The 19,109-nt window shown below is 42.9% G+C and overlaps 1 protein-coding gene across 4 annotated transcripts in view; it reads right to left on the reverse strand.

Annotated features, from left to right (window-relative positions):
- The window catches only part of cip2a (cellular inhibitor of PP2A), a 120,312-nt gene extending 107,782 nt beyond the window's left edge, over positions 1-12,530 (reverse strand). The window contains exons 1-2 of one of the 4 annotated variants that reach the window (XM_063050604.1): positions 12,463-12,499; positions 2,686-2,785 (exon numbers count right to left, since the gene is read on the reverse strand). The gene's annotated coding sequence lies outside the window, so the exon portion shown is untranslated. Of the gene's footprint in view, positions 1-2,685; positions 2,786-11,788; positions 12,292-12,462 lie in introns of those variants that run through there. The other 3 variants (XM_063050603.1, XM_063050602.1, XM_063050601.1) reach the window with 3 other exon arrangements.
- Between the last annotated feature and the right edge of the window lie 6,579 nt (positions 12,531-19,109).

The following is a 19,109-nucleotide window of genomic DNA, read 5'->3' on the forward strand; positions in this document are numbered from 1 at the left end:
GAGGTGCCAAGACACTGAGAGTCTTGTGCTAGATCAGGCCCTGTGGATTTATCCACCTTAATGTTTTTCAACAGCTTCTAAATCCACTTTCTTCAGTTCCTACCTAATAATGTTGTAATCAGTGTTCCCCTAATTTAGTACTGAAAATGTACACAATAATGATCACTGTTCCTAGAATGTTCTCTCACTGAGACTTCAATCACTTTGCCAGGGTCATTCCCCAATATAATGACCAGAAAGGTCCTATGCCTAGATAGACTATCTACATACTGTTTCAAGAATCTTTCTTGGATGATCTGAACAAATACTGTCCTAACACAAAGGGAGTCCCAGTCAGCATGGGAAGTCAAAATCACCCACCACAATATCTCTACTGTTTTCCCCTAGAGGAAATCAACAGCAGCAGCTAGAACAGCAGAACCATAACTGGGTCAGTCTGTCTGGGTGAGTAATAGGGGACTCTATTATCAGGAGCACAGATAGGTGTTTCCTTAGCCATCTGCAAGATTCCAGGATGGCATATTGCTTCCCCGGTGACAGGGTCAAAGATGTTTCTGCACAGCTATACAATATTTTGAAAGAACAGACAGATGGTCCATATTGGTACCAATGTCACATGCACGAAGAGAGAGAAGGTATTGCAAAGTGAATGATTTTAGCTTCCTTAAGAGTCACTGGGACTGTGTTAGTACTCAGGGATTAGATGGGGTAGAATTTTTCTGAGGCAGCATATAGATCACCTATAGAGAAATGCTACACTCAAAATATATTTAGGAAATGTTATAGAAAAATGTAAGATTGGTCCTCAAGTTAAAGTCCTGAACTGGGGCAAGGATAACTTTGATGGCAGCATATAGGAAATTGCACAATTTGATTGGGAGAGACTTTCTTTAGGTAAAGAGATGTCTGGCAAGTGGGATGTTTTCAGAAATGAGATAGGAAGAGTTCAAGGTCAGTATGTTCCTGTTAGAATGAAGGACAAGGCTGGCAGGATTAGAGAATCCTGGTGGACAAGGACTATTCAGCAAAAAAGGCTTATATCAGCTACAGACAGCAAGGATTAAGCAAGTCACTTGAAGGGAAGGGACAGGTGATACACAGGAGCATTATCAACAATATGAAGGTGGAGATGTTTGAGGTTTTGAAATACATAAAAGTGAATAAATATCCAGATCTTGAGCAAGTGTATCTTATTTTGTTATTGGATGCAAGGGAGGAGATTGCTAGGGCCTGAATAGATACTTCTGTGTCTTTGTTAGCTAGAGGTGAGGTACAGGAAGACTGGATGAGAGCTATGTTAGTTAATGTACCCTTATTTAAGAAGGACATCAGGGATAAGCCAGGGAACTATAGCCTGATGAGTCTTACATTAATGATGGGAAAGTTATTGGACGAAGTTTTGAAAGACAGGTTTATTTGCTTTTGAGAATGTTAGGACTTGTTCATTCATTTACTATGTGCCGTGTCATTTGACATGGACGATCATGGTCTCGACCATGATTGTTCATGGCAAATTTTTCTACAGAAGTGGTTTGCCATTGCCTTCCTCTGGACATTGTCTTTACAAGACAGGTGACCCCAGCCATTATCAATAATCTTCAGAGATTATTGGTCTAGCATCAGTGGTAACATAACCAGGATTTGCGATATCCACTAACTGCTCACACGACCATCCGCCACCTGCTCCCATGGCTTCACATGATCTTGATCGGAGGGCTAAGCAGGTGCTACACCTTGCCCAAGAGTGACCTGCAGGCTAGCGGAGGGAAGGACTTATTAGGGATAATAAATATAGCTTGGTGCCAAACACCATATTTGTAATCAAACCTTTTCCCCTTGGGTGCTGTCTAAAATTCCATGCTTCATGCTGGTGGCAGGGGAAAATTCCGTCAGCAATATGTGTTTATTAAAGTCAAAGAGCTACACAGCATAGAATCTGGCCCTCCGTCTCACCGTGTCCATCCCTACCAGCAAAATTCCATGTATAGTAATCCCATTTACCAGCACTCAGTCCATAGCCTTCCATGCAGTGATGATTCAAATGCTTGTCTAGATACTTCTTAAATGTTGTGAAAGTATCCACCTCCTCCACACAATCAGGCAGTATGCTCCATGTTTCAATCACCATCTGATCACTTCTAAACCTACTAATTAACCTTTTACCCTAAAACTATGACCTCTAGTATTTGACACATCTGCTATAGGGAAAAGCTTTTTTTTTAAAAGAAATTCTACCCTCTCTAAAACCTTGAAATTTAGCAAACCTCTATCAGATTACCCCCTCAGCCTCCTCTTCTACAAGAAAAACAAACCCAACCTCTCTCCTCATAACTTAGCAGACCTTCCCAGGAAGCATCCTGATGAATCTCCTGTGAACTCTCTCCAATGCAATCACATCTAGTGTAGCAACAGTACTCCAGCTGTGGAGAACCAATACACTATAAAATATTCTCTGATGTGTTCTGAGTGGTTCCATATTTCCATAATCTCCCTGTGGATCCCAACTGCCCGGGGATGGGGTAGGAGCTGCTATGGCAGGACATATCAATAGAGGAACTTTCTCGTCTCTTCTGGATGTCCAGTGCAAAGCTATTCTCTGGTATGCTTCCACAAATGAATCAACCGTAGCTGAGAACTTGATTTGAAAGTGTGAACTCAGGTGCTGTTTGTATAATACATTTCTACCTCTCAGGTTATGGTGATCTTTGTGCTTGATTGGAGGTGAAGAAGATTGAATACGCTCCTTCTCATCAACAGGATTAACTCTATTCTAGTTGAATGCTTGCTGGAGGAAAGATAAACTAATATGGTAAAAAGATCAAGAATAAAGGGTTTTTTTTGACAGAGGCTGATACAATATGGATATTCAAGAGACTTTTAGATAGGTACATGGACATAGGGAAAATGAAAGTTTATGCGCTGTGTAGAAGGGAAGGGTTAAATTGATCATGGAGTAGGTTGAACTAGATTGACACAACATTATGGTTAGGTTCACTTTTATATCATGTCATCATAAAGCAGATATGCAATTATAATTTCTACAGTTAGATTATTTGAGAAATAGTCTCCACAATTCCTCTAGGTTTAGAATCTTAGGCTTCTGAAGTTGAAAATGATCACACAGTATTTCCAAGATTTGTCACATGAACTTATCTAACTTCGAGTAACCATACCATTCTATCCCCCCCCCGCTTTGTTTTCCCTTATTCCACTAGTCCCATAGCCGTTTCTTTCCCCTTCCGTTTTCTTGATCTACCCTTCGTCCATACATTCCTCCCATCCTCACACCCCTTCCCTTTATTCCATGGTCCTCTCCAATCAGATTCTATTTTCACTTCCACTATCACCACCCAGCTTCTTACATCATTCCCACTTTCCCCTCTCCACCTATCTCCCTTCCTCTTCTCATCTGGCTTCACCTATCATCTGCCTGCTCTTGCTCCAACCCACCCCCTACCCTTTTATAGAACGCAAGCACACGAGGAATTCTGCAGATGCTGGAAATTCAAGCAACACACATCAAGGTTGCTGGTGAACGCAGCAGGCCAGGCAGCATCTCTAGGAAGAGAGACAGTCGACGTTTCGGGCCGTTGCTGCGTTCACCAGCAACTTTGATGTGTGTTCCTACCCTTTTATTCTAGTTTCTCCCTCTTTTTTTCTAGCCCTGAAGCATCAACTGTCCATTTCGCTTCATTGGTGCTGCCTGACTTGCTGAGTTCCTCCAGCATTTTGTGTGTGTTGCTTAAGATTTCCAGTATCTTAAGTTTATGCTTTTTGTAAATACATTTTAAGGACTAGACAATGTATCTTTCTTATATTAACAACATAAAATTGACACTAAATGTAACTGTAGTATAATTACATTAGTGTAACCTAAGGAATAATCAGGTCATTATGAATACCTACTTTAAAAACCATCCAAGACGCTTGTGGACCTGGAAAAGTCCAGCTGATAGCACCAGAAATCAAATTGACCTTATTACTATAAACCAAAGATTTAGAAACTCAGTGACTCAATGCAAAACATATCCAGGTGCAGACTGTAATAGTGACCATAACCCAGTAATATGTCATGTAAAAGTAAAACTTAAAAAAACTAAAGAAGCAAAAACCTGAACAATCCCTTAACTACTCGCAATTAATTAAAGAAAACTTAAGACAAAAAATTTACAATTGAAGTAAGGAATAGATTTCAAAGTCTAGAAATAGAATCTGTTGAAGATGATAGCAATCATGTAGAAGTGAAATTTAACTCTTTAAAGGATGCCTTGGTAGAATCAGCAAAGTCAGTGATTCCTAAAAAAGAAAAAAGCACAAAGAATAAATGGATGACAGATGAAATCAAAAAATGGAAGAAAGGAGACTGAAGAAAGCAAATTCTATGGAATATAAGTTCTTAGATAAAAAAGTTAAAAGCTTATGTCAAAAAGCCAAGAAGAATGGTTAAACCAGGAATGTGAGCAACTAGAAAGAATCCCTATTACTGATCCAAAAAGGGTACATCAACAGTCAAGAATATCACTGGTAAAAAGCTCCTCCGTTCTTCAGGTGGATGTTCGAAAGCAAAGGACAGTATGGTTATCATGGAAAAAGATGAGATTAAGAACAGATGGACTGAGTATATTCAGGAATTGCTTGAAGACGATCGAGGCAAAAAAACAGAAACTAAGAAGAACATTGAAAATCCAAGTATTTTAAAATCTGAAGTTCGAAATGCAATAAATAAGATGAAGACAGGAAAGGCAGCAGGTCCTGATGATCAGTAATAGAACAAATTATTGCCCTTGAAGATGATGGAATTGAAAAACTTACTGATTTAATCAATGACATTTATGAGACTGGAATAATATCAGAAGAGATGAAAAAATCAGTATTTATCACTCTTCCTAAGAAACCTGGAGCAATAGAATGTGAATTACATAGGACCATTTAATGAGTCATATCACTAAGACACTTCTAAGAATTTTGATGACAAGTGCTAAAAGTAAGATACAAGCTGAAATAGGTAAAGAACAATGTGGTTTTGTGAAAGACGAAGGTACAAGAAACGCAATATTGATGTTAAGGATACTATCAGAACGAGCTATTCAAGTGCAAAAAGATTTGTTTATTTTGTCGACTACACAAAAGCATTTGATAAAGTGAAGCACAATAAGCTATTTTAAATATTACAGGAAACTCTAGATCGAGATTTGATAGACATCCGCCTACTCAGAAATCTGTACTGGGAACAAACTGTTGCTGTAAGAATAGATGGAGAAGTGAGTCAGTTTACGAAACTCAAGAAAGGCTTTAGATAAGGGTGTGTTTTCTCCCCTGATTTATTTAATGTGTACAGTGAAGCAACATTTTATAAAAAATTAAGAGACATCTTGGGAATCAAAGTTGGCGGTGAAAACATCAATAATTTCAGATATGCAGATGACACTGTGTTGATTGCAAGTATGGAGGAAGAACATTGGATCGTTTGGATCCTTTGGATCGGGACTACAGAGCGTCATGGGAGCTGAATTGTGAAGGAAGCAGTTTTTTTTTTAAAAACTTCTTCGAGTGCCAGAAGGGCGAGACTGCGCAGGCGCGTGACATCAGCAGGACCGCGCGGAGAGTTTAAAAAGGCGACCACCCTATACAGCAGGCAGCGGAGTGAGCGGTAGCAGAGTGTAGGGCTTTGGCTTCAACGGGCTTTGGCGATAAACGGGAAGAGGCGAGAGTGAAGCGCGAACTCTTTTTTCTCTCCCGCCCCCCACCCCTTTCGCGAATCGGCCCGCACAGACAGGAACAGCAGGGCTCTCACAGCTAACGGTTTAAAAAGTTTGTCTGTTTGGCGAGGTAAGTAGGTGAGTAGACTTATTTTTCCTGTTTCATTCGTGTAGAATTAGATAGCATGCCTGCAGGGTTAGTGCTTTGTTCAGGGTGTCAGATGTGGGAATCCTGGGAGACTTCCAGCCTCCCTGATGGCCACATCTGCGCCAGGTGCACCGAGTTGCAGCTCCTCAGAGACCGTGTTAGGATCTGCAGCTGCAGCTTGATGACCTAATGCTTATCAGGGAAAGTGAAGAGGTGATAGACGGGAGCTACAGGGAGGTAGTCATCCCTAGGCTACAGGAGTCAGAACACTGGGTCACTGTCAAGAGAGGGAAGGGAAATGCCCGGATAATGGAGAGCATCCCTGTGGCTGTCTCCCTCAGCAACAAATATCTTGTTCTGTATGCTGTTGAGGGGGATGACCTGACAGGGGACGCCCACGGTGACCGGGTCTCTGGCACTGAGCCTGGTGCTGTTGTGCAGGAGAGAAGGAGGGAGAAGAGAAATGCGGTAGTCATCGGGGATTCCATAGTCAGGGGAACAGACAGGAGATTCTGTGAGCCTGACAGAGATACCCGCATGGTGTGTTGCCTCCCAGGTGCCAGGGTACGGGATGTCTCGGATCGGGTCCTGAATATTCTAAAGGGGGAGGGTGAGCAGCCAGTTGTCTTGGTACATGTTGGTACCAATGACATAGATAGGACAAAGGAGGAGGTCCTGAAGAGAGATTTCCATGAGTTAGGAAGGAAGCTGAGAAGCAGGACCTCCAGGGTAGTAATCTCGGGATTGCTACCTGTGCCAGGTGCTAGCGAGGGCAAGAGTAGTCGGATCAGGCAGATGAATGCCTGGCTGAGAGACTGGTGTAGGGGGCAGGGCTTCAGATTCTTGGATCATTGGGATCTCTTCTGGGGAAAGTATGACCTGTTCAAAAAGCAAACAACAGGAATTCTACAGATGCTGGAAATTCAAGCAACATACATCAAAGTTGCTGGTGAACGCAGCAGGCCAAGCAGCATCTATAGGAAGAGGTGCAGTCGACGTTTCAGGCCGAGACCCTTCGTCAGGACTAACTGAAGGAAGAGTGAGTAAGGGATTTGAAAGTTGGAGGGGGAGGGGGAGATCCAAAATGATAGGAGAAGAGCTCCAGCTCTCGGCTCTATCCCTCCCCCTCCTGTCTTCTCCTATCATTTTGGATCTCCCCCTCCCCCTCCAACTTTCAAATCCCTTCCTCACTCTTTCTTCAGTTAGTCCCGACAAAGGGTCTCGGCCTGAAACGTCGACTGCACCTCTTCCTATAGATGCTGCTTGGCCTGCTGCGTTCACCAGCAACATTGATGTATGTTGCCTGTTCAAAAAGGACAGGTTACACCTGAACCCGAAGGGGACCAATATCCTGGCGGGAAAGTTTAATAGAGCTGTTAGGGAGGGTTTAAACTAATTTGGCAGGGGGATGGGAACCGGAATGATAGAGCGGAGGAAGGGGAAAACAGAAATAAATCTAAGATACTGAGCAGTAAAGATGTCAGGAAAGACAGGCAGGTGATGGGGCAAATGTGTAGCCATTGGGATGAGTTGCAGTGCAATAAAGTTGCAGTGAAATCAAAGCAAAAAGTATCAAATACTGGTCTTAAGGTGTTGTACTTAAATGCACGCAGCATAAGGAATAAGGTGGATGATCTTGTTGTACAGCTACAGATTGGCAGGTATGATATTGTGGCCATCACTGAGACCTGGCTAAAGGACGCATGTCTCTGGGAGCTGAACGTCCAAGGATACATGGTGTATCGGAAGGATAGGAAGGTAGGCAGAGGGGGAGGCGTGGCTTTATTGATAAGAAATGATATTAAATCATTAGAAAAAGGTGATATAGGATCGGAAGGTGCAGAATCTTTATGGGTTGAGCTAAGGAATAGCAGGGGTAAAAGGACCCTGATGGCAGTTATTTATAGGCCTCCAAACAGCTGCAGGGATGTGGACTACAAATTACTACTGGAAATAGAAAAGGCTTGTCAGAAGGGCAGTGTTATGATAATTGTGGGGGATTTTAACATGCGAGTAGATTGGAAAAATCAGGTCGGCGCTGGATCTCGAGAGAGAGAATTTATAGAATGTCTGCGAGATGACTTTTTAGAACAGCTTGTTGTTGAGCCCACTAGGGGATCGGCTGTACTGGATTGGGTATTGTGTAATGAACCGGAGGTGATTGGAGAGATTGAGGTGAAGGAACCCTTAGGAGGCAGTGATCATAACATGATTGAGTTCACTGTGAAATTAGAAAAAGTGAAGCCGAAATCTGATGTGTCGGTATTTCAGTGGAGTAAAGGAAATTACAGTGGCATGAGAGAGGAACTGGCCAAAGTTGACTGGAAAGAGACACTGGCAGGAAAGACGGCAGAGCAGCAGTGGCTGCAGTTTATGCGAGAAATGAGGAATGTGCAAGACAGGTATATTCCAAAAAAGAAGAAATTTTCAAGTGGGAAAAGGATGCAACCGTGGTTGACAAGAGAAGTCAAAGCCAAAGTTAAAGCAGAGGGCATACAAGGAAGCAAAAATTAGTGGGAAGACAGAGGACTGAGAAGTTTCTAAAACCTTACAAAAGGAAACCAAGGTCATTAAGAGAGAAAAGATTAACTATGAAAGGAAACTAGCAAATAATATCAAAGAGGATACTAAAAGCTTTTTCAAGTATATAAAGAGTAAAAGACCGGTGAGAGTAGATATAGGACCGATAGAAAATGATACTGGAGAAATTGTAATGGGAGATGAGGAGATGGCAGAGGAACTGAACAAGTATTTTGCATCAGTTTTCACTGAGGAAGACAGCAGGATACCGGACACTCAAGGGTGGCAGGGAAGAGAAGTGTGCGCAGTCACAATTACGACAGAGAAAGTACTCAGGAAGCTGAATAGGCTAAAGGTCGATAAATCTCCTGGACCAGATGGAATGCACCCTCATGTTCTGAAGGAAGTAGCTGTGGAGATTGCGGAGGCATTAGCGATGATCTTTCAAAAGTCGATAGATTCTGGCATGGTTCCGGAAGACTGGAAGATTGCAAATGTCACTCCGCTATTTAAGAAGGGGGCAAGGAAGCAAAAAGGAAATTATAGACCTGTTAGCTTGACGTCGGTGGTTGGGAAGTTGTTGGAGTCGATTGTCAAGGATGAGGTTACAGAGTACCTGGAGGCATATGACAAGATAGGCAGAACTCAGCATGGATTCCTTAAAGGAAAATCCTGCCTGACAAACCTATTACAATTTTTTGAGGAAATTACCAGTAGGCTAGACAAGGGAGATGCAGTGGATGTTGTATATTTGGATTTTCAGAAGGCCTTTGACAAGGTGCCGCACATGAGGCTACTTACAAGATAAGAGCCCATGGAATTACAGGAAAGTTACATACGTGGATAGAGCGTTGGCTGATTGGCAGGAACAAAGAGTGGGAATAAAGGGATCCTATTCTGGTTGGCTGCCGGTTACCAGTGGTGTTCCACAGGGATCAGTGTTGGGGCCGCTTCTTTTTACATTGTACATCAACGATTTGGATTATGGAATAGATGGCTTTGTGGCTAAGTTTGCTGACGATACGAAGATAGGTGGAGGGGCCGGTAGTGCTGAGGAAACGGAGAGTCTGCAGAGAGACTTGGATAGATTGGAAGAATGGGCAGAGAAGTGGCAAATGAAGTACAATGTTGGAAAGTGTATGGTTATGCACTTTGACAGACAAAATAAACGGGCAGACTATTATTTAAATGGGGAAAGAATTCAAAATTCTGAGATGCAACGGGACTTGGGAGTCCTCGTACAGGATTCCCTTAAAGTTATCCTACAGGTTGAGTCGGTGGTGAAGAAAGCGAATGCAATATTGGCATTCATTTCTAGAGGAATAGAGTATAGGAGCAGGGATATGATGTTGAAGCTCTATAAGGCGCTGGTGAGACCTCACTTGGAGTACTGTGGGCAGTTTTGGTCTCCTTATTTAAGAAAAGCTGTGCTGACGTTGGAGAGGGTACAGAGAAGATTCACTAGAATGATTCCAGGAATGAGAGGGTTAACATATGAGGAACGTTTGTCCGCTCTTGGACTGTATTCCTTGGAGTTTAGAAGAATGAGGGGAGACCTCATAGAAACATTTCGATTGTTAAAAGGCATGGACAGAGTGGATGTGGCAAAGTTGTTTCCCATGATGGGGGAGTCTACTATGAGAGGGCATGACTTCAGGATTGAAGGGCGCCCTTTCAGAACAGAAATGCGAAGAAATTTTTTTAGTCAGAGGGTGGTGAATCTATGGAATTTGTTGCCACGGGCAGCAGTGGAGGCCAAGTCATTTGGTGTATTTAAGGCAGAGATTGATAGGTATCTGAGTAGCCAAGGCATCAAAGGTTATGGTGAGAAGGCGGGGCAGTGGGACTAAATAGGATAAAATGGATCAGCTCATGATAAAATGGCGGAGCAGACTCGATGGGCCGAATGGCCTACTTCTGCTCCTTTGTTTTATGGTCTTATGGTCTAAGAACTACAAAACTTAACTGATATAGATGTCAAAGAAAGTGCAAAAATGGGTCTATCAATCGCAAAAAGACAGAACATATGGTGATATCCAAAAAGGAGAATCCTATCTGCAAGCTGAAAATAAACGGTGAAGACATAAAACAAGTACACAAATTTTGCTACTTAGGATGCTGGGTGATATCAGATGGCAGGTGCGACATGGACATCAGAAGAAGAATATGGATGGCAAAAGGCACCTTTACGAGAATGAAGAGTATACTGACCAACACTAAACAAGGCATGACAACCTGCCTCAGTGTACTGAAATGTTACGTTTATCCAGTTATATGGATCAGAATGTTGGACAATCTTAGTAATATGAGGAAACAAATTGAAGCAGCAGAGATGTAGTTTTTGAAGAGGATGCAAAGAATATCACGGACGAAACGAATATCTAATGAGGATGTCATGAACAGAGCAAACACAAAAGAGAAATAATGTATGAGATCATGAAAAGGCAATGTAATTTCATTGGACATGTGATTAAGAAAGAGGAGTTAGAATGCACGGTAATTATGGGAAAGATTGAAGGGAAGAAAGCAAAAGGAAGGCAAAGACAAATGATGATAGAGACAGCAGCCAGAGAGACTGGAAATGAATACCAATACACTGATTCACTTGACCCGAAACAGGAGTGTGTGGGCCATGGCAGTCAAAGCTCAATCTGGGCACGGCACCTGATGATGATGATGAACCTAAGGACCGGCACTTGCTGGCATCTGCAACACAATTGTTCTTCACAATGTCAAATGTCCTCAAACCTAACATAAACATCAGAGATTCTGCAGATGCTGGAAATCCAAAGCAATATACACAAAATGCTGGAGGAACTCAGCAGGTCAGGCAGCATACATGAAAATGAACAGTCGACATTTCCAAGACTGTGTGGGGAGTAAGAGAGTGTGAGTATAGTTCTTAGTCCTCCAAAATATTCCGCATGGAATTTAAACTGGAGGTGGCAGAGGGTAGGCTTAAGGAGGAGATTTTATATGGATCAGAATGTTGGACAATATCTAGTAACATGAGGAAGCAAATTGAAGCAGCAGAGATGTGGTTTTAGAGGAGGATGCAAAGAATATCATGGATGAAGCGAATATCTAACGAGGATGTTATGAACAGAGCAAGCACAAAAAGAGAAATAATGTATGAGATCATGAAAAGGCAACGTAACTTCATATGGATATATGGAGAGTCTCTCGCTCTCTCTCAAACATAATATCTGCTTTCAGCAAATTTTTATTGGTCAAATCTTCAACCACATGAAGCCTTATTCTGTCTTATCTGTTTTTGGCTAATCAACAACCTGGTCTGAAATTTTCACCTTAGTTCTAATCTTTCCATGATCACGATTCTTCCCTGGAAATCCCTTCAACCCTATTGGGACAGTTAATATTGGCCCTGACATAATCAACAAATGTAAATGACCCAATGTACCTTCTGCTGGAATCGCCTTCCTTAAACTTTCTGACTCTCTCTCCTCCTTTAAGACGCTCAATGATACCCACACCTTAGATCAAGAGGGTGGCCGTGCATAATCTGTCAGTCAACCGCTGTTTACTGCTCGAGAAACAGCTTTGCTTATTTAAAGGCGCTGCATTAGTTGGAACGGAGTGACTCCCTGCTGGTCTCCGGAGGTAGGAGGTCCTAGGTCGGAGGTCCGAGTGCCCAGCCCCGCGGGTCCCGCTGTCGCTCGCGATCACCGGTCTGTAACCGTTACTGTGCCGCGCGCTCCCCGTTTAAACCACCGACACTCCCAACTGCTCAGAACAGGGGGAGTCGGACAAAAGCAGCACAACTAAACACACCCAGCGTCCCCGTTGATTCCCTAAATGCTGAATTACCACGAGAACTGACCGTTCCCTAAATACTAGCCCCGCATATCCCTTTGTTATGGTCAAAATAAACGTAAATGCGGCGTGTCTTTACGACCATTCCCCCGCCATTCGGACAACTACAATTTAAATCATCCAACGGTTTAAACTTCACGGCACCAGCTCGCAGCTCCATTCGTTTGCCAATTGTATTAATTACTAATTAGTTGGCGTTGAACTCTGAGGAGTACAGACGTATTCCCAACTTTCCAGCGCACCCCACTCCCTGTAGATTACCTGTAAATTACTGTAAAAAATCTCCTCACAGAAGAAGCATTTCCTCCCGCTGACGTAATAGCGCAACCATCATGAGGGGCGCGTAGAACGCATGCGCAGTGAGGAGCGGAGCCTTGATTATGCTCCCTGACGTCACTCTGCGAAGATGTGAAGTTACTTTTCTAAGTGCGAATGAAATCTTTTAAGCGACTTTCTCTCCACAAAGGGCTGAGACTTTACAATATTTTGTGGTCTTATTTTTACTTCTGCGCTAATATTTGCAGGAACTCTTCCCACAGCTGGGTGTAGAAGTAATCAGCTTGGGGACAAATCCTTCAATATACCCAGTTAATTATTTTACTATCCCACCTAGTCCTACCACTCATCTACACATTGGGGTCAATTTACAGATTCAGATTTTTAAAATCACATCTACATCAAAATGTACAATGAAATGTGTTATTTACATTAACCAACACACCTCAGAATGTGCTGGGGGCAGCCTGCGAGAGTCACCACACTCCAATGCCAACATAGCATTCTCACAACACTCGGCAGAACACAACGAGCAATGGGACCCATTCTTCTCTCCCTTTCGCCCATGCACATAACGCAGTCATCTAACCCAAGGGCAGGTCATCTTCAGCTTCCAGTCCTAGTGGATTCTTGGATTTGCAGTCACTGAGCCCCAACTTCCACAGCGGACTCACAGAGATTTGCAAATTCGGGATTCCAGCCCCGAGTATCGAATTAACCAACCAATATGCATCCTTTAGGGACGTGAGAGGATTTGGAGAAAGCTCCTCACAGTCACAGTGAGAACATGCAAACTCTTAGCCTTGCTATGCTATAATGAAATTGATATTGAGTATATAGTATATCCTCCCTAAAATGGGGATACTGATAGACACTTATGAAAGTGAAGCTGAGGCTTTAAGTCTTAATGGTGCCAATGAGGACCCTCACTTTGGGGAGGTTACACTATAAGACCATAAGGTATAAGAGCAGAACGAGGCCATTTAGCTGATCAGGCTTGTTCTGTCACTTCATCGTGGCTGACCTAATCTCCTGCTTTCTCCCATATCCCTTCATGCCCCGAAATATCAAGAATCTATCAACTTCTGCCTTAAATATACATAAACACTTACCCTCCACAGCTGTCTGTTGGAAAGCATTCAAAGATTCAAAGATTCAAAAAAACTTTATTGTCATTCTAACCGTACATCAGCTCTGCAGGGCAGAATGAGACAGCGTTTCTCAGGAGCAGTGCAATCATAACATAACAAACGCAACACTAAATAATAAACATAACAATAAATGGTAAAACACAACAGCCACATGTCAGTTAAAATCAAGTTATAAGTGTCCAGTGCAAGTTAAGAGTGTCCAAAGCAGAGTCAGGTAGAGCAGCTATTTAGCAGTCTGACTGCCTGTGGGAGGAAGCTGTTTAGTAGCCTTGTGGTTTTAGTTTTGATGCTCTTGTAACATTTGCCTGATGGCAGAAGAACAAACAGTTCATGGAGAGGGTGTGGGGGGTCTTTAATGATGTACCGTGACTTCTGGAGGCATTGACTCTGAAAGAGGTCTTGGACAGAAGGTAGGGAGACCCCAATAACCTTCTCTGCTCCCCTAAACACCCTCTGCAAGGCTTTTTTGTCGACAGCACTGCAGCTGGAGTACCAGGTTGTGATGCAAAAGGTCAGCACACTCTCAACCACGCCTCTGTAGAATGTAGTTAAGATGTTAGTGGGGAGTGATGCTTGTTTAAGCTTCCTCAGAAAGTGCAATCTCTGCTGGGCCCGTTTCACAATCCCAGTGGTGTTCCTGGACCAGGTGAGATTGTGCGAGATCTGCACCCCAAGGAACTTGATGTTTTCCACTCTCTCCACTGTGGAGCCGCTGATGCTGAGGGGTGTGTGCTCAAGCTGAGACATTCTGAAATTGACGATAATCTCCTTGGTTTTGGTGACATTAAGCATCAAGTTGTTATCACTGCACCAGCTCTCTTGGTGTTTGACCTCCTCCCTGTACATTGTTTCATCATTTTTGCTGATGAGCCCCACCACTGTGGTATCATCAGCAAATTTAATGATCAGGTTCTCCTTGAATCTGGCTGCACAGTCATGTGTTAGCACTGTAAACAGCAATGGGCTAAGCACATAGCCTTATGGGGATCCAGTTCTCAGTGTGATGGAGTCAGAGATGTTCCTGCCAACACGCATTCCACTCATTCATCACTCTCTGAATGAGAATTTCCTCCTCATCTCCGTTCTAAAAGGATGCCCCTCTATCCTAAGGCTGTGCCCTCTTGTCTAAGACTCTCCCACTGTAGGAAACATCCTCTTCACATCCACTCTATCAAGGCCATCACCATTCAATAGGTTTCAATGAGGTCACCCCTCATTCTTCGGAATTCTAGTGAATGCAGGCCCAAATGCTCTTCATATGACAAGCCATTCAATTCTGGAATCATTTTTGGGACTCTCCTTTGAACACTCCAGTTTCAGCATATTCTTTCTAAGATAAGGGGCCCACAACTGCTTGTAATACTCCAAGAGAAGCCTCACCAGTGCTTTATGAAGTCTCAGTATGACATCCTTGCTTTTATATTCTAGTCCTCTTGAAATGAATGCTAACATCACATTTACCTTCCTCTCCACAGCCTCAACCTGCAAATTAACCTTTAGAGAATACTGCTCAAGGACTCCCAAGTCCCCTTGTGCCTCAGTTTTCTGAATTTTCTCTCCATTTAGAAAATAGTCAATCCTTTCATTTTTTCTACCAAAGTGCATGACCATACACTTCTTGACATTGTATTCCATCTGCCAGTTCTTTGCTTTTCCTCCTAATCTGCCATATATAACGTAAAAAGAATCAGTCCCAACACAGACATCAGAATCAGGTTTATTATCACCAGCATGTAACATGAAATTTGTTAACTTAGCAGCAGCAGTTCAATGCAATATGTAATCTAACAGAGAATATAAAATAATAATAAATAAAATAAAAATAATAATAATAAATAAACAAGTAAATCAATTACATATATTGAATAGATTAAAAAACATGCAAAAACAGAAATACTGTATATTAAAAAAAAAGTGAGGTAGTGTCCAAAGATTCAATGTCCATTTAGGAATCTAATGCAGAGGGGAAGAAGCTGTTCCTGACTCGCTGAGTGTGTGCCTTCAGGCTTCTGTACCTCCTACATGATGGTAACAGTGAGAAAAGGGCATGCCCTGGGTGCTGGAGGTCCTTAATAATGGATGCTGCCTTTCTGAGATACTGCTCCCTGAAGATGTCCTGGGTACTTTGTGGGCTAGTACCCAAGATGGAGCTGACTCGATTTACAACCTTCTGCAGCTTCTTTCGGTCTTGTGCAGTAGCCCCTCCATACCAGACAGTGATGCAACCTGTCAGAATGCTCTCCATGGTACAACTATAGAAGTGTTTGAGTGTATTTGTTGACATGCAAAATCTCTTCAAACTCCTAATGAAGTATAGCCACTGTCTTGTCTTCTTTATAACTACATTGATATGTTGAGATCAGGTTTGATCCTCAGAGATCTTGACACCCAGGAACTTAAAGCTGTTCACTCTCTCCACTTCTGATCCCTCTATGAGGATTGGTATGTTCTCTTTCGTCTTACCCTTCCTGAAGTCCACAATCAGCTCTTTTATCTTACTGACATTGAGTGCCAGGTTGTTGCTGTGGCACCATTCCACTAGTTGGCATATCTCGCTCCTGTATGTCCTCTCATCACCATCTGAGATTCCACCAACAGTGGTTGTATCATGAGCAAATTCATAGATGATATTTGAGCTATGCCTAGCCACACAGTCACGGGTATAGAGACAGTAGAGCAGTGGGCTAAGCACACACCCCTGAGGTGCACCAATGTTGATCATCAGCGAGGAGGATATTTTATCACCAATCCACACAGACTGTGGTCTTCTGGTTAGGAAGTCAAGGATCCAATTGTAGAGGGAGGTACAGAGGCCCAGATTCTGCAACTTCTCAATCAGGATTGTGGGTTGAACAGCATCCTGACATAGGTGTTTGTGTTGTCCAAAGCCACGTGGAGAGCCATTGAGATTGTGTCTGCCGTTGACCTATTGTGGCAATAGGCAAATTGCAATGGGTCCAGGTTCTTGCTGAGGCAGGAGTTCAGTCTGGTCATGACCAAACTCTCAAAGCATTTCATCGCTGTCGATGTGAATGCTACCAGGTGATGGTCGTTAAGGCAGCCCACATTATTCTTCTTAGTCACTGGTATAATTGTTGACTTTTTGAAGCAAGTGGGAACTTCCACCCATAGTAGTGAGAGGTTGAAAATGTCCTTCTGAGGAACACCACTAGTAACCAGCTGCCAACTAGAAAAGGCTCCCTTTATTCCCACTCTTTGCATCCTGCCAATCCATGCTTTATCCATGCTAGAATCTTTTGTAATACCATGGGCTCGAGCTTGTTAAGCAGCTTCATGTGTGACACCTTGTCAAAGGCCTTCTGAAAATCCAAGTACACAACATCAACTGATTCTCCTTTGTCTATCCTGCTTGTTATTTCTCAAAGAATTTCAACAGATATATCAGGCAAGATTTTCGCTTGAGGAAACCATGCTGACTACGGCCTATTTTATCCTGTGCCTCCAAGTATCCTGAGATCTCTTCGAGCTGCTCTTGCAAACCATCTCATAGGCATTCTAGAAATTCCCCCTCTAGGAATCCAGCACCAACCTGATTGTAGATGGTTGGTATTCTGCATGGTGTTCGGTGACCAGTGGTGTTCCGCAGGGATCTGTTCTGGGATCCCTCCTCTTTGTGATTTTTATAAATGACCTGGATGAGGAAGTAGAAGAGTGGGTTAGTAAGTTTGCTAATGACACAAAGGTTAGGGGTGTTCTGTATAGTCTGGAGGGTTGTCAGAGGTTACAATGGGACATCAATAGAATACAGAACTGGGCTGAGAAGTGGCAGATAGAGTTCAACCTAGATAAGTGTGAAGTGATTCATTTTGGTAGGTCCAGTTTGAAAATAGTATATATCATTATTAGGAAAACTCTTGGCAGTGTTGAGGATTAGAATGATTTTGGGGTCCGTTTCCTTAGGACACTCAATGCTGCTGCACAGGTTGACAGTGTTGTTAAGAAGGTGCATGGTGTGTTGGCCTCAATCATCTGTGAGACTGAGTACAAGAGCTGTGAAGTAATGTTACAGCTATATAAGACTTAGTCAGACCGCACTTGGAGCACTGTGTTCCGTTCTGGTCACCTCACTACAGGATAGATGCGGATACTATAGAGAGAGTGCAGAGGAGGTTTTTAAGGATGTTGCCTGGATTAGAGAGCATGCCTATTAGAATAGGCGAATTGAACTTGGCCACTTCTCCTTGGAGTGACAGAGGATGAGAGGTGACTTGGGGAGACCACCCCCGTCTGCAAGTGGAGTAGCAGTAATTTTGTGCTGCTCTTAGTTTTCTTTCTCTCCCCCTAGTTTAACCTTTGAATTTAAAATTTTTATTTGCTGATTCTTGAGGGGGAACAATATGTCTATGTCTACGAGAAGTGGGAAGAATTTACCTGAACCCAGTGATAAAGGTAATGGGAAAGGAAAGATGCAAAAGGAAAGATCTGATGAAATGCTATCGTGGGCTGAAGATATGGTTCAGACATTGAATTCAATTAAAGATCAGAATGGATCAATTTAAGACCAACTGGAAAAGAATAGTAATGAAATGAGGTCATTTCTGGGAAAACTTAAAGACCTGGAAACTCAAGTTATTACACATGAAGAGGAACTGAAGATAATTAAGCACAAGTTGTCTGAAGCTACAACCCGTTTGGAAAGATATCAAAATAAGATTGTAGACCCGGAAACTAGATCTCATCGAAAGAATATATGAATTGTTGGGCTGCAAGAAGGAGCTGAAGATGGAGATTTAACTGCTTACTTTGATAAGCTTTTCCACACTTTATTTCCTACCATTTTATCAAAGCCGCCTGCTATAGAAAGGGCATATAGGGCGTTTACTTTGAAATTGAAGGATTCTAGTAAACCAAGATCTGTTCTGGTTTGCTTCCATCACTTTAAAATTAAAATTAAAGATCAAATAATGCAACAGGCAAGAAAACAGAGAGTTTTTAGATTTATGGAATCTGAGCTCCGTTTTTACAAAGATTATCCAAAAGAGATAATGGAAACAGTCCTTCCAGGTGAGGCAACTCTTAAACGCATCTCCCCCATTTCACGTACATCTGCTCTCACTCCATCCTCCCGCCACCCCACTAGGAATAGGGTTCCCCTGGTCCTCACCTACCACCCCACCAGCCTCCGGGTCCAACATATCATTCTCCGTAACATCAGCCACCTCCAAAGGGATCCCACCACTAAGCACATCTTTCCCTCGCCCCCTCTCTCTGCATTCCGCAGGGATCGCTCCCTACGCAACTCCCTTGTCCATTCTTCCCCCCCATCCCTCCCCACTGATCTCCCTCCTGGCACTTATCCGTGTAAGCGGAACAAGTGCTACACATGCCCTTACACTTCCTCCCTTACCACCATTCAGTGCCCCAAACAGTCCTTCCAGGTGAGGCAACACTTTACCTGTGAGTCGGCTGGGGTGATATACTGCGTCCGGTGCTTCCGATGTGGCCTTTTATATATTGGCG

The sequence above is a fragment of the Mobula hypostoma genome, chromosome 6 (genome assembly GCF_963921235.1).
Source record: "Mobula hypostoma chromosome 6, sMobHyp1.1, whole genome shotgun sequence".
In the NCBI taxonomy this organism is placed as follows: Eukaryota; Metazoa; Chordata; class Chondrichthyes; order Myliobatiformes; family Myliobatidae; genus Mobula; species Mobula hypostoma.